Below are 12,548 nucleotides of genomic sequence, written 5' to 3' on the forward strand. Positions count from 1 at the left end.
GTTTGTAACTCTGTATTGTCTGTATTGTGCTTGTGATATGTTGTAAAATGTTGTATGTCTGTTAATGTTTCCCTCCTTTTATCCTTAAAATAAAAAAAAAATAAAAAAAAAATAAAGTAAGTTAAAAGCGACTAAAGAGATAAAAACAGGAATAGATCCCACAGTGAAAGAACCATTGGATGGGAGCAGATTTACAAAAGATACAAAAAGAACTTCAGAAATGAAAAAGGGAAACTGAAATTTTAAAAGGTAATTTAACATAATTTTGTTAAGATCTTTGATGTTCTACTTATTTCACCACAGAGGGTATTATCAACTACTTTTGCTTGCTTGATATTCAAAATATTAAACACAGGAACTTCTGCTGATAATCAGAATGAGGATATTTGAAAAGACATTCTTAGACACATAAACACTGATTTCAACTTCATTTCCCAAACCTTTTAAAAAATTCACAAGTCGAGTACAGTGCCTTGCTCTCTTCCTTGTGTCAGATGCCCTGCGAACAGCACATACACACACTCTTGGCAGCTGATTAAAAAACATAGCGATATAATTGCCCGTAACCACCAGGCAAATTTTATTACCTTTAGTTTGATTTACTCTGTGCATGTTTTAAACCTTATTTTGATTTTGAGATTTTACTAATATTTCCTATCCTCCTAATGAGGCTGGGATGGGATATCTCACACTGGGCAGACTGCAAGTTCTGTGTCATTGAACATGGGGATTTTTGGTTAATAAAATTATAATTCGGGGTTTTGGTAAAAGTTTCCCTTTAGAGTCCATTTAGGGTCACTCCCCCACTGGCAGTTTTTACAATCATTTTCCTTTATAACAAAGTACCTATTCTTTTGGCCAATGCTTGGTAATGGTATTTTGGTCTCAGTTTACAATATACAGTATTTGATGATACTGCATTAGGTTTTATTAGAATTCTACATCCCAGAAAGTGATTGGTTGAGTCTGCACCAAATCACCTTGAATATTTGCTAACCTATCCTCTTCTCTGAGACCCTCTCTGTCAGAATACTGCATGGCAGTAGGCTCTTTATCCTTTAGTAAATTTTCTGTTTTCTGTGTCTACCTTTTCCTACTAGCCTGCAGAAAAAAGCCTTCATTAAGCAAAAATAGTAATCGTTACCAAAACAAAATGAATGATCCTGGAGATATTTCCTAGTAATTAAAAGTATCTTCTTATATTCATCTTTCTTTTGTAGCGTATCTTTTAAAATATTATTTTTAATTAGAAATACTACTTTTTATCTACGTCAATTTTTTCAGCTGTAATGACCTGATCTTCATATGCCACTTACTTGTCCCGATGTGCTGTAAACTGATTCTTTGTCGTCATGACCCAAGACAACTTTTCTGGCAACACAGACACCTTCCAGGCTCATCGTAGTCATTCCAATGCCTAGGCCAGGAATTCCTTACTGTTCAAGGAGTTCAGTTTCTCTTTAGTACAGAGTAGCGTCTAGAGCCTCAACTTGGAGGGTGCCCCTTGATTCCCTTCTGAGGACAGTGTGTTGACGGGAAACGGTTAGAGACTGCCTGAGGGTCAGCTGGGAAAGACACTGAAGCTTCAGTTGTGAATGCACACTAGTATTTTTTATTTTTAAGTCAAGCAGTCTTAGTTCATTTTATGTATTTTCAAATTTTAATTTCTGCAAAATATGCTTAATTGTAAATTTTCTTCCCCAAATCGTGTTGTGATTGTACATCTTGCTTTTCTGTAGACTTTTGTCATGTTAACTTTCTCCTTCATAGCTTATAGTCACTTTACTGCCAAAGAGAATATTAGACACAGTTTCACAAGGAAATTTAAATGTGACCTAGAATAAAGCACAGAAACACAAGCTAAGGATATGAGACAGATGCCAAGAGATGTGAAGGGAGAGTTGGCTGAGAATACTCAATTTTCTCCAGTGGGAACTTGAAGAGAAGAAAACAGAGGGAATGGACGAGAGGCATAAACTCAATAGACAGTGCCTGTGTACTTTCAGGACAGAGGAATGGCATCCATCCCTCCTGTTAGGATAGCATCTTCTCATACCGGAGGAATACACAGTGGGGGAAAAATTCTGAACTGTACCCTAAGATTCTCAGCCTCTGCTATAGACCTGCTGTGGAATCTACCTGTAAGAGTAAGCCTTGTAAATACACAAGCATTTTACTTTCAAAATTTAGTCATATTTTATGACAAAGATGAAAGCTTTTGCAGGTGGAATTAAGGTAACAAATTAGCTGCTTTTAATTAATCAAAAGGCAGTTTCATGAGGTTGGGGGTGTAACTTGGTGGTAGAATATATGATTAATATACGAAAGGCTCTGCATTTGACTCAACTCTACACAAAAAGGAGGGTGGATGGGAGATTAGGAGAGAGTTATCCAGATTGGACCAGGCTAGGGAAAAGCTCATAAGAGAGAAACTGGATTCTTCCTTAAGAGAGATCATTTCCTTCTGGTTCATCAGAAGCAAATGGCTACGTTTGTGATATGAACGTTGTGTCTGGCAGGGAGCTGTGAGAAGCCTTTGGAACCTGAGTGTGATCTCTAGCTCACAGTAAACGAGATGTGGACTGAGCCATGTAGCTGCATGGAGAGGAATTTAGGCAACAAACAGAGGGGACTGCGAGGGTCTTCTGAAGCCTTTGTTGAGACTTAAGCTCCACTCAATACCAGCACTGTAACTGTGTGAGACATAGAGGTAAATCATGCCTGGACTCCTGAGCATCAAATCTGTGAGGTAGTAAAATTGTGCTGTGTTAGGACACTAAGCATATGACAATGTGTTATGTAGCAATAGTAAACTGTGTACACATTGATGATGTTTGTGCCAGTGATATGGGCACAGTGGATCCTTCCTCTTGAAGTAGAGAGCAATTTGCTATATATAATTTACTCCACTGACCTGTTTGAATTTTGAATTCAGCATACACTATACTTGAGATTACAGATTTAATGCATTTGTGTGTGATTCTTGAAGTTACCAGATTGGAGTGCTATTCTAATCAAGAGGTCTCTGTAGCAGGTGCAGTCATTTGGCCTGGTTCTCAAACTGTATCACCCTGTAGATATGGCAGTGTTAATGGTATCTATTATGAAAAAAGGAACAAGGGAGCATTTCTGAAAAAATCCCGTTAAAAATCTCTTATATGAGAAATCCAAACTCTACATAAAGAGCAAAATAAAAGATAGGTAATAGTAAAGGGGGATTTAGACATTTTGTAGAGGGCTGGGAATCCAGCTCAGCAACATAAGCACTTGCCTGGCAAGCCTGAGGTTATGAGTTCATTTCCCAGTACCAAAAAAAAAAAAAAAAGAAAAAAAAATGAAAAAAAAAAAAAAACATTTTGTAGACGGGAAGAGGATCTAGGAATGAGAAGATGGGAAGAAAGGAAAGGGGAGGAGAAGAGGAGAAAGATGTGATATCTGTATGTACCAATGCTTCCTGATGAATGCATTCATGATGTGTTCCAGGCATGTACTAATAAAAAATGTAGGGTAGACTTACTGTCCTACATTTACTTAGCTCTGGAATAAAGTTACACCTTTTCTAGTACATATACGCTCTTTATTTAAAACACAGTTCCTGGCTTGCTTAACTCTATTGGATACTGAGGACCTGACTAAGGTTCACCTATTATCTACACAATTAGAACTATTCATATTGAGCTATGTACTGTTCTATCAGCTTCCCCAAGACATAAGTTCAAAGAAATAGCAATCCATTGTATAGCGAAAAAGGTACATTTGGCGTCAGGTTTAGGTACAGTCAGAAGGCACTAGAGTTACAAAAGTAGGTAGGCTACATCCTATTTCCCCTAGCTCCATTAGGCCAACCCCTCTTTATAAGGTCACAGTAGGACATATGGTATTTTCTCTCACCAACTAATAGAGGGGAAAACCTGGTTTACATCCACATGACAGCCTGATCGGGGTAACACTGTACAATAGTATTTAGAAAATCCTATTAGGTAAATATGCAAAAAATATACACTTTGTCTTAAAAGAGAAGTGCCTATTATAGTTTTCCTATCCTCTTGTTTTGAAGTTCTGTGTTGTTTCTACTGTTTTTTCTTCTTTTTTCTTCTTTTTTTTTTCTTTTTTTTTTATTTTAAGGATAAAAGGAGGGAAACATTAGCAGACATACAACATTTTACAACATATCACAAGCACAATACAGACAATACAGAGTTACAAACAAAGTGGTAGGGAATTAACAATGGTGGTTGTATTACATATTGATATCTTCAAAGTGGCTTCTCATGAAAACAGATATAGACATGCAATACTGCTCAACCAAAGTTATTCTCTTTAAAATAAAAAAATAAAAAAAATTGAAAAAATTTTTCACATTAAAAAAGATAGATACCAGAGCTTCAAAAGAAGTAATTCTCAAAAAAAGAAAAGAAAAAAAAAAAAAAAGAGAAGTGCCTGGAGAAACAAACATACTGCTGAAAACCTGGAGAATGGCAGTGTCCAGTTGGTCAGGGGTTTGGATCAAGAATAGGAAGAATTGGAGGAGGGACTGACTGGATTGGAACAAAGCATATGAATCTTTGTGTCTCACCCTGGAGGATGGTCATCACCGGTACAGGATGACTCATGCTGTGAATCTCATCCAGTTTTCCTCTTTGGCCAGTTATGTGCCATGGTGGCATCTGTGCATATGGCCATCATGGCACAGACCCAAGAGCATGGTCTTTAATGAGGTTGATGTAGCTCCTACCACAGCTGAAAGCCTCACCACCACCAACAACGAGAGATGCCATGACCCTGCATGGCTCTGACAGCTACCAGGAGTCAAGTTGCAAAAGTAGGAAAATAAACGTGTAAGTTACCTAGTTGCATTTGAATTTAAGATAAACCATCAATATTTTTAGGTTACTATATCTCACAAAATATTTGAGATATATTAAAAGCACATTGTTTAATTATCTAAAACCCAAATTAATTTGGATGTTTTATATTTTATCTGGTGGTGTTCAATAGGCCAGTCAGTCATACTAGATCCTTCCATGAGGAGATGTATTTGGTGGTTCAGAGATTATCATTACCAGAATCAGTAACTATCCTGTATACAGTGGATTTTCTTGCTCAAAGTGTTTTTAGAATGGCTGAACAAGAACACATTTTACTTTGTGATGTGTTTATTTATCAGCTCCTCATGCTCAATGTATTCCTTGTGAATTGCAAACGTGTACTAAGAGAAGAAGAAAAATGACTACCCAGCACAACACCTTCTGGATCTGCAGACTCATAAGAGTGAATGTTGGAAAATAAATATGGAGCCCATCTATCTTACATATACTACATGTTCAACGATCATGTTAATACAATGGCTTATTGAAATCTTGTGTAAGGTACTAGTTGAAGAACACAATTTGGAACCTGATGTCCTATCTTGCTAGAATTTGTGTATTTACTGCCATCTAAGAAAAATTAATTGCCTGGTATGGTGGTGCATGCCTGTAATCCCAGTACTTGGGAGGCTGAGGCAGGAGGATCATGGCAAGTTTGAGACCAGCCTGGGCTACAAAGTGAACTCAAGGCCAGCCTGAACTGTAAAGTGAGACCATGTCTCAAAAGGACCAAAAAAAAAAAAAAAGACAAAAAATTAATTGATGAAATTCAATCTCTATTAGTATTATTTTTGAAATCTCACTAAAAAGAAAATAGAATTTTCTTTACTTGATAAATAGGTTAAAGAATGTCAAGTTAACATAATTATTGGCTGGAAAAAGTAGAAGAAATCCTTTTTTCAAGGGTGAATACTTTAAGAATGCTTAAATGCTATATTCTTTGGCCTGTGTGTTAAGTACATGGGGTTCAATCTCATTCTTGGAAATTTTACCCCTGAATACTTGTGCTGCATATGTGCACTTGTGCTATAATTTATTTTTAGGCTATACAAAAAAGAATGCATGCTACTTCAACTCTCACTCTACATTTTCTAAAAATCCTCTGCAGTACAAGAAGGGTCACCTTAATTAGATGAGGTCTTGAATGTATGATCTCCGCAGGCAGAGTGGGGTTGGCAGGGTGGTGGGCAAGACAGTGAAAGTTCACCTGTCTGAGGTGGAAGCCGTGAGGAGCAGGAGTGGAAAGCCAGGAAATACGGAATACTTTTCTGGTGAATCCGGCTTTGAACAAGAGGAACTTGACAAAGCAGGGACAAGAAACTTAAAGTTAGTTCCACAGTAAAATAAGGTGGGACTGACATGTTCACAGGTGGCGAAGCAGGAGCCACTCCAGGAAGAGATAAAAGAGAGGGCTGAAGTTTATGGGCAGAACCCTGAGAAGAAGGAGAGTGAAGGTGCCCCGGAAGAGGGACATTACTTTGTGATTTTCAAGAGTCATAAAAATCCTATCTATTTCAATACACAATAGTAGTTTGTTTATTTGGGTTCACTGATTTATAAATCAGAATTCTTAAAAAAAATAGAATATTTTGGAATTTATTACAGAAATGGAAGTTGAGCTATAGGTTATCCTTATGACATGCTTATTACTATATTTTAATTGCATGATAATGAAATATATAATGTAAAGAGAATATGAGAGGAATGTTTATCCCACTGGAAAGCTTAATAAAATAAACTCATTAATAAAATAAACTACATTATATTTGCATATCAACAGTGGTGTGCTAATTGCAATTGCTCTTTTCCGTTGCAAACATCAACTAGAATCCTTGGTTAGTAACATTTGTTAGCTTGGGGCTATAGCATAATACAATGGCAGTCTTCCAAAATATTGTGTAATTGCTTGTTTTAACTTGGAAGACCTAACACTTTCTTTCTCTCAATTATTCCAAATTAATGAGTTTTTGCTGTAATGTGGAGAGAGAGCTCAGAGAACACCCCCCAGTTTGCTGACCAGCACTTGAAATTTTAAATAGTTGTTTCTTTCTTTTCTTTCATTCCTTCAATCCAAGCCTCTTTCCCAGAGTCTAATTCAAGCTGAGCTCCTTGCTGTCACACCTGGTATAAGGAGGCTGCACTGTGCACGGTTAAGTGGAGCTCGTCTGATGGGGCGATGTCTTCCCTGACTCGGGCTCCACTGTGGAAAGCCAATTTACTTCTCGCTGCTTTGTCTTGGGCACCTCACAATGTGCCCTAATGACAGCTCAGCCGTTTTAATAGCCCTTTTTAACGGCTGAAATCAGGTCCGGTCTGTCCAAACACGGCCCGTTCACGGGCTCTCATCAAAATAATTCAGCGCTGCTCTGTGGCCATGCAGCAGAGCATGGCAAGCAGCCACACAGGCTCTATTCAAGTCTGAAGCTGGACCCTGGGGCTAAAGCAAGTCAATCCGAGCCATGATCACATTAAATGCTAAAACAACTGTTTCTGGAACAGGACTTCTGTCCCCGCGGGACAATGTAGGCTTCACTTGCTAAAGTAGCTCAGCACAGTTTAAAACTCCAGTAGAGAAACTTTTTCCTTGAAGGAGTGAGAGGTTTTGATTTTGACTGTAGTGTGTCATTTGTACTAAACACCTCCATTCCACACCCTGGAAAAGAAAATCTGCAATGAGAGTGTGGATAATTTGTTTAATGAAGGCAAATAAATATTTCTCACTCTATTTTCCTCATAAGTTAATACACAAGTTAGTGTGTCTGTCCTTACTGTAACTTTTGACTTTTATATCTTTGTCGTCAGCTAGTTTTCATTTCCAAATCTTTATAATGTCCCACCACACAGAGATATAACAGTAAAGGGAATACCAAATGACACTTCAAATAAAAAATAATCTGTTTCTCTAGGATCCCTTAGGGATGTAATTTAAAGATGTAAATGCATTAATGATTCTTCATGAAAAAGGTTCTTTCCCTGCAGTTTTCATTTTTAAAAGGTGGATTTCTGGGCAATATTTAACAAATGTACATTTAATGGGGCTGCTGTTAATTAATTCATTTAAATGTTCTTTTTATGTAGAGAAAAATTAGAAAATGCTGCTTTGTTAATGCTTATTACTTATTTATCTCAGCCAGAGTATATGTTAGGTCTGGAGTCCTCATTTCAGAATAAACTATACGTGTGGTTGAAAAAATTGCTACAGAGTGGAGCCATATTTGAACATACCTTTTCCGTTATTAGAATCTTGATGTCCAGAGATCAGGAATTTTAGCCCCAGAGAGCAGGTGTGGGTACTCAAAATGCTTGCATATGTGACCGTCATGGACCTCAGGGAGGTGATGGAGCAAGGACTCAAAGTTCCAGAAAAGGATATACAAGAGAACCATTAGTCACCCTAGCTGACATGAAGCTATTGCTTTGTTTCAAAAGCGTGGGGGAGGTTTTGGGGTCCGGGACAAACCCCTTCAGCAGTATTAGTTAATAAACAAAACCTGGGGCTGGGAATATAGCTCAGTGGCATAAGTGCCTGCCTGGCAAACACGAGGTCCTGAGTTGAATTTCTGTTACCAAAAAAACCTCAAAAACAAAACAAAACCAAAAAAACCCTGGAGGGATCATTAGGATCTGAACAACATAGCGTGGTAATAGGATGGGAGATGAAGCCAGTACTGGGAATGGAGCCTCCCCACCCCCAGTGCTGCTGCTGAAGCGAGCTGTGCCTTGGAGTCTGTAGATGATGAGCCTTTTGCCTTAGGTCTCGCTCTTATGCCATGCACAAGAGTCCTCCTGTTTTTCAGGTTGCCTGAGACTCATCAGAATAGCTGATGAGACAAACAACAACTCTGATGACATGTGGAGAGCAGATAGCCTTGCTTCCCTGGAGATGCAGAGGGAAGCAGCCCAGAGCTGATGGGTGTGGTACCCTTCTGCCAAGGCTTTGAATGGAGTGCTGGTGCTGCTAATGCTTGAGCAAGCACAGGCCGGTAAAGAGATGAAGCTAGTTCAAGGCAGTGGTGTGAGAAACACTTGCAGGATAGGCACAGCCATTATAGCTGAAATTCCTGCACAGTTTAAGTACAGGTAGAGAAAGTTCTGGCATATAGTGAAGTGAACATACCCTCACACGCATACAGGGAGGATATTGCAGTATCTAGTAAGCTAGCATGAGCACAGGCATGTGACTTAAATGTAGAAATCCACCATATTCTCAGTTTCTGAGTACCTGTGAGATGTCTGCCTGTGCCGGCCTCTGAAGCATCTAATCTGAGCATGTGAACTCATGATTTCAGAATTCATGACTCCAAGCCTGGAATCAGTGGCACTAACTTCAAACAATAAAATGCTGGGTTGTAAGTAACCTTTATCTGTTTTATTTTTTTAGTACATGTTTGTAGTCCATAATGAGTACATTCCTTCATTGTAGGGAGTTGATATGGGTACACACACCTCTTCTTTATTTATCCCCTTCCCCTACCTCCCTTATCCATCCCCCCATTGCTTTCCTTTATCTGGTACAGTTACGTTTACAGCCAATTTAGAAACATCCAGAATCTGGCGCATTGGTGCCCTAGTTTGTGCTGGGTGGGTGGGATGTGTAGTGTAGTGCGGCAGGTTGTTCTACTTTGTCATGCAGTGAGTCTGCTGTCCTATGGGCTGAAAGTGGGACAGTTTCCAGTTTCCCTGGCATTGCAGTGCTTCAGGCAATATATTAAGTTCACCTAGAACTGGTGGTAAAGCAAATTATTTATAATATCTGTACTTCTTTGTCCTTGGTGGTGAATTTTGCTTCAAGGTAATTCTAAAATTCAACAAGAATGTCCCAGTATTGCCTAATAGAGTGAGCAACAGCAATTGGGTAGAATCTGGAACATATTTTATATTTTATCACCTTTAATGAGGTAGTCAGAGTCTGTCACTCCTGTGATGGACTGGTTACCTTCCATACATTTTCCAAGGCATTTAAGAAGTGCAGTATTTTCTTTTCTCTATTCCTGGTATTACTGACTCTAAATATTTAATCACTAACTAGAGCTGCAGTACTGCTCCTCAGAAGTGATGAATAATGAGCCTGTACGTTTGTGAACTCCCTGGTGTTGGCTGATTAGGTCGCCTTTGCATGGGGAGAGAGCAAAGCGGGCTTATTCTCTTGGTGAAAGCGGGAGACAGCTCGCCCAGATCGCTCAAGAAAGTGAGAGTGTGAAGGCTGCTCTCTTATTATTGTATAATTTTACTATGAGCTTGAATGATAAGAGGTTTCTTTTCCAGTGTGCCTAGTCTTTTTCAGGAGTATCAAACTACCTTTTAAATATATTCAAAATTTACCTCTTATGTATATATCCTATGGTACATTCTTCTGCTCATAGGTAAGACTTTTCCTTTGTTCAAATGGTGAGACTAAATCACAAAGAAATAAAATTATCTTTTGCTCTGTATTCAAAATAGTGTAAGTAGGGTCAAATATTCATATTTACTTTAAGTGGCTCATATTGGATATGTGAGATGCAATCTCACTGCCCCTTGTTTTATTAAAGCTGTGGGACTGCAGCAAGTTAACCTATTTTCCTAACATGCTCATTTTTTGTCAGTTAAAGTTATTATGGAATGTTACAGAGATGATAATACCTACCTGAGACAAAATTTGTTGCCATGACTATAAATAATACCTGAAATTGCCTACCTTCTTCCTGACGGACACTAGGATCTTATATATGATAGTTTCTTATTCTTAAAATCCTCTGTTATGACTTAATTAGATGCATTAACCTGGTGTTTGCGATACAGCGATCATATCAATGTGCCATTATTTGGGTTGGCTGGAGTCGCCATGACAGAGTTCCCTAGGCTGTGCAGCATAAACAGCAAGTCATTCTCATAGTTCAGGAGTCTGGAAGTCTGAGGTCAGGTGTCAGCAGAGGTATCGTCTTAGCCCTTCGCTCTGTGTTTCTTCTGGGTTTGTAGATATATCTTCTTCCTGTGTCTGAATGTGGTCTTTCCATACAAGCTTGTGTCCAAATTTCCTCTTATGTGAACACTAGTCATATTGAATTAGCACCTACTGACCTTGTTTTAACTTAACTGCTCCACAAAAATGGCTACATTTTGAGGTACTGGGATTAATACTTCAATACATAAGTGCAGAAAGACGCAAGTCAGCCTTAATATTTACTTTCAATAATAGGCAAAAATGTGATTTTCATCATTATCTTTTCAGGTCATAGTAATTATAAGGAAAAGTTTGGTGGAACGTGAAAAATAATGTCATCTTGTGTCACAATGGAGCCCCAGGAAAGGCTTAAGAAGGTGGAAGACAGAAGGAGAGAGACAATTCAGGCAGTGCTGATTGCTGGGCTCTGCTGTGGGTCACTGGAGTTCTTTCCTAGTGAGACCCTGAGAGCAAAGGCAGAGTATGCCGCAGACTTGTCCCACCCCCTTGACCGAGAAGCTGGGTGTATAGACAGCTCCTCCTGTAGCTCCTGCTGCACGAAGCCAGCTTTGCAAGGACTGAATGTGGTCCTGGGGTCATGAGGAGTACCAGACAACTGCAGTAGTGGTGGTAAGTTCAGAGGTCTTATGGGCATGGCATTGTCTCAGTATTTTCTTCAGGATTTTGTCTCTGTCATTTCTGGGTTGAACAAACTGGTACATTTGTAATAGTGATAGGACAATAGTGAAATGTCTCTAATGGACAGTACAATATGTACCTGTGTCATTATGAATGGCAATAGGTATAAGTTTTATTTGCTGGAGAACGAATTGAAATAAAGTAGGTAATTAAAGTATGACAGAGTAGTTAAGGATATTGACTTTGAAAAGAAACTGACCTGGATTTGATGTTTATTAGCTATGAGCAAGACACTCCTGAAAGTTTCTTTAGGAAAAGAGAATAATAATAAGTATCTCATTAGATTATGGGAGGGTATGTGGAAGTTTTTTCATAGTAACTTTCTGGTCATCAATGCTCAAAAAGGTATTATTGTAGTTACTCCCATAGTGGTAGCAAGACAATTTCCATTCCCTTTGACACATATTGTCAGAGCTGTTGCTTCCTGATCTAGCATCAGAAAATCAACTCTATCTTCTAAAGCCCAATCTTGAGACAAGGCATCTACTTTCTTCCACCGTTAAAACAAACATCATCGAAAACCAGGAAGTGTTTGTCTATACACCCAAGAGAGTTTGTGATACTCAGTCCTGATAGAGGAGCTTTTATATTTTGAGACTATGGATGGATATGTTTCTACTTACATGCTCAACATAACGGAACAGCAGGTTTTTCTTCCTTCACTTGCCAGCTCAAAATTTGAGTACGGCACTAAAATTGTTTACTTTCTAAGACTGCGTTCTTTTTTATTTTTCCACAGAACCCGAGTACATCAGACTCTTAGCGATTTACAGTGCAAAAAAACTGTTAAAATGCAAGAAACTGGGTGTTCAGATATATTTAAAAACATAATGTATGGCCAGAGACTCTCCACTGATTCTGACTTAACATATTTTGATGTATTATTCTGGTTCCTGATATTCACCATCTGCATCCTCTTGCATCTCTGTGAAATCTTACCTTTTCTCTCCATGTTTCAGGTGTAAACTTGTCGGGTCAGATGAGTATTGTACTCTTCTGTAGACATCTGCCCCAAACAAGTGTTTGTCATCACAGGAAATGCATGTAGCACTGCTGAT

The sequence above is a fragment of the Chinchilla lanigera genome, unplaced genomic scaffold (assembly GCF_000276665.1).
Source record: "Chinchilla lanigera isolate Chin_1 unplaced genomic scaffold, ChiLan1.0 scaffold00007, whole genome shotgun sequence".
Lineage (NCBI taxonomy): Eukaryota > Metazoa > Chordata > Mammalia > Rodentia > Chinchillidae > Chinchilla > Chinchilla lanigera.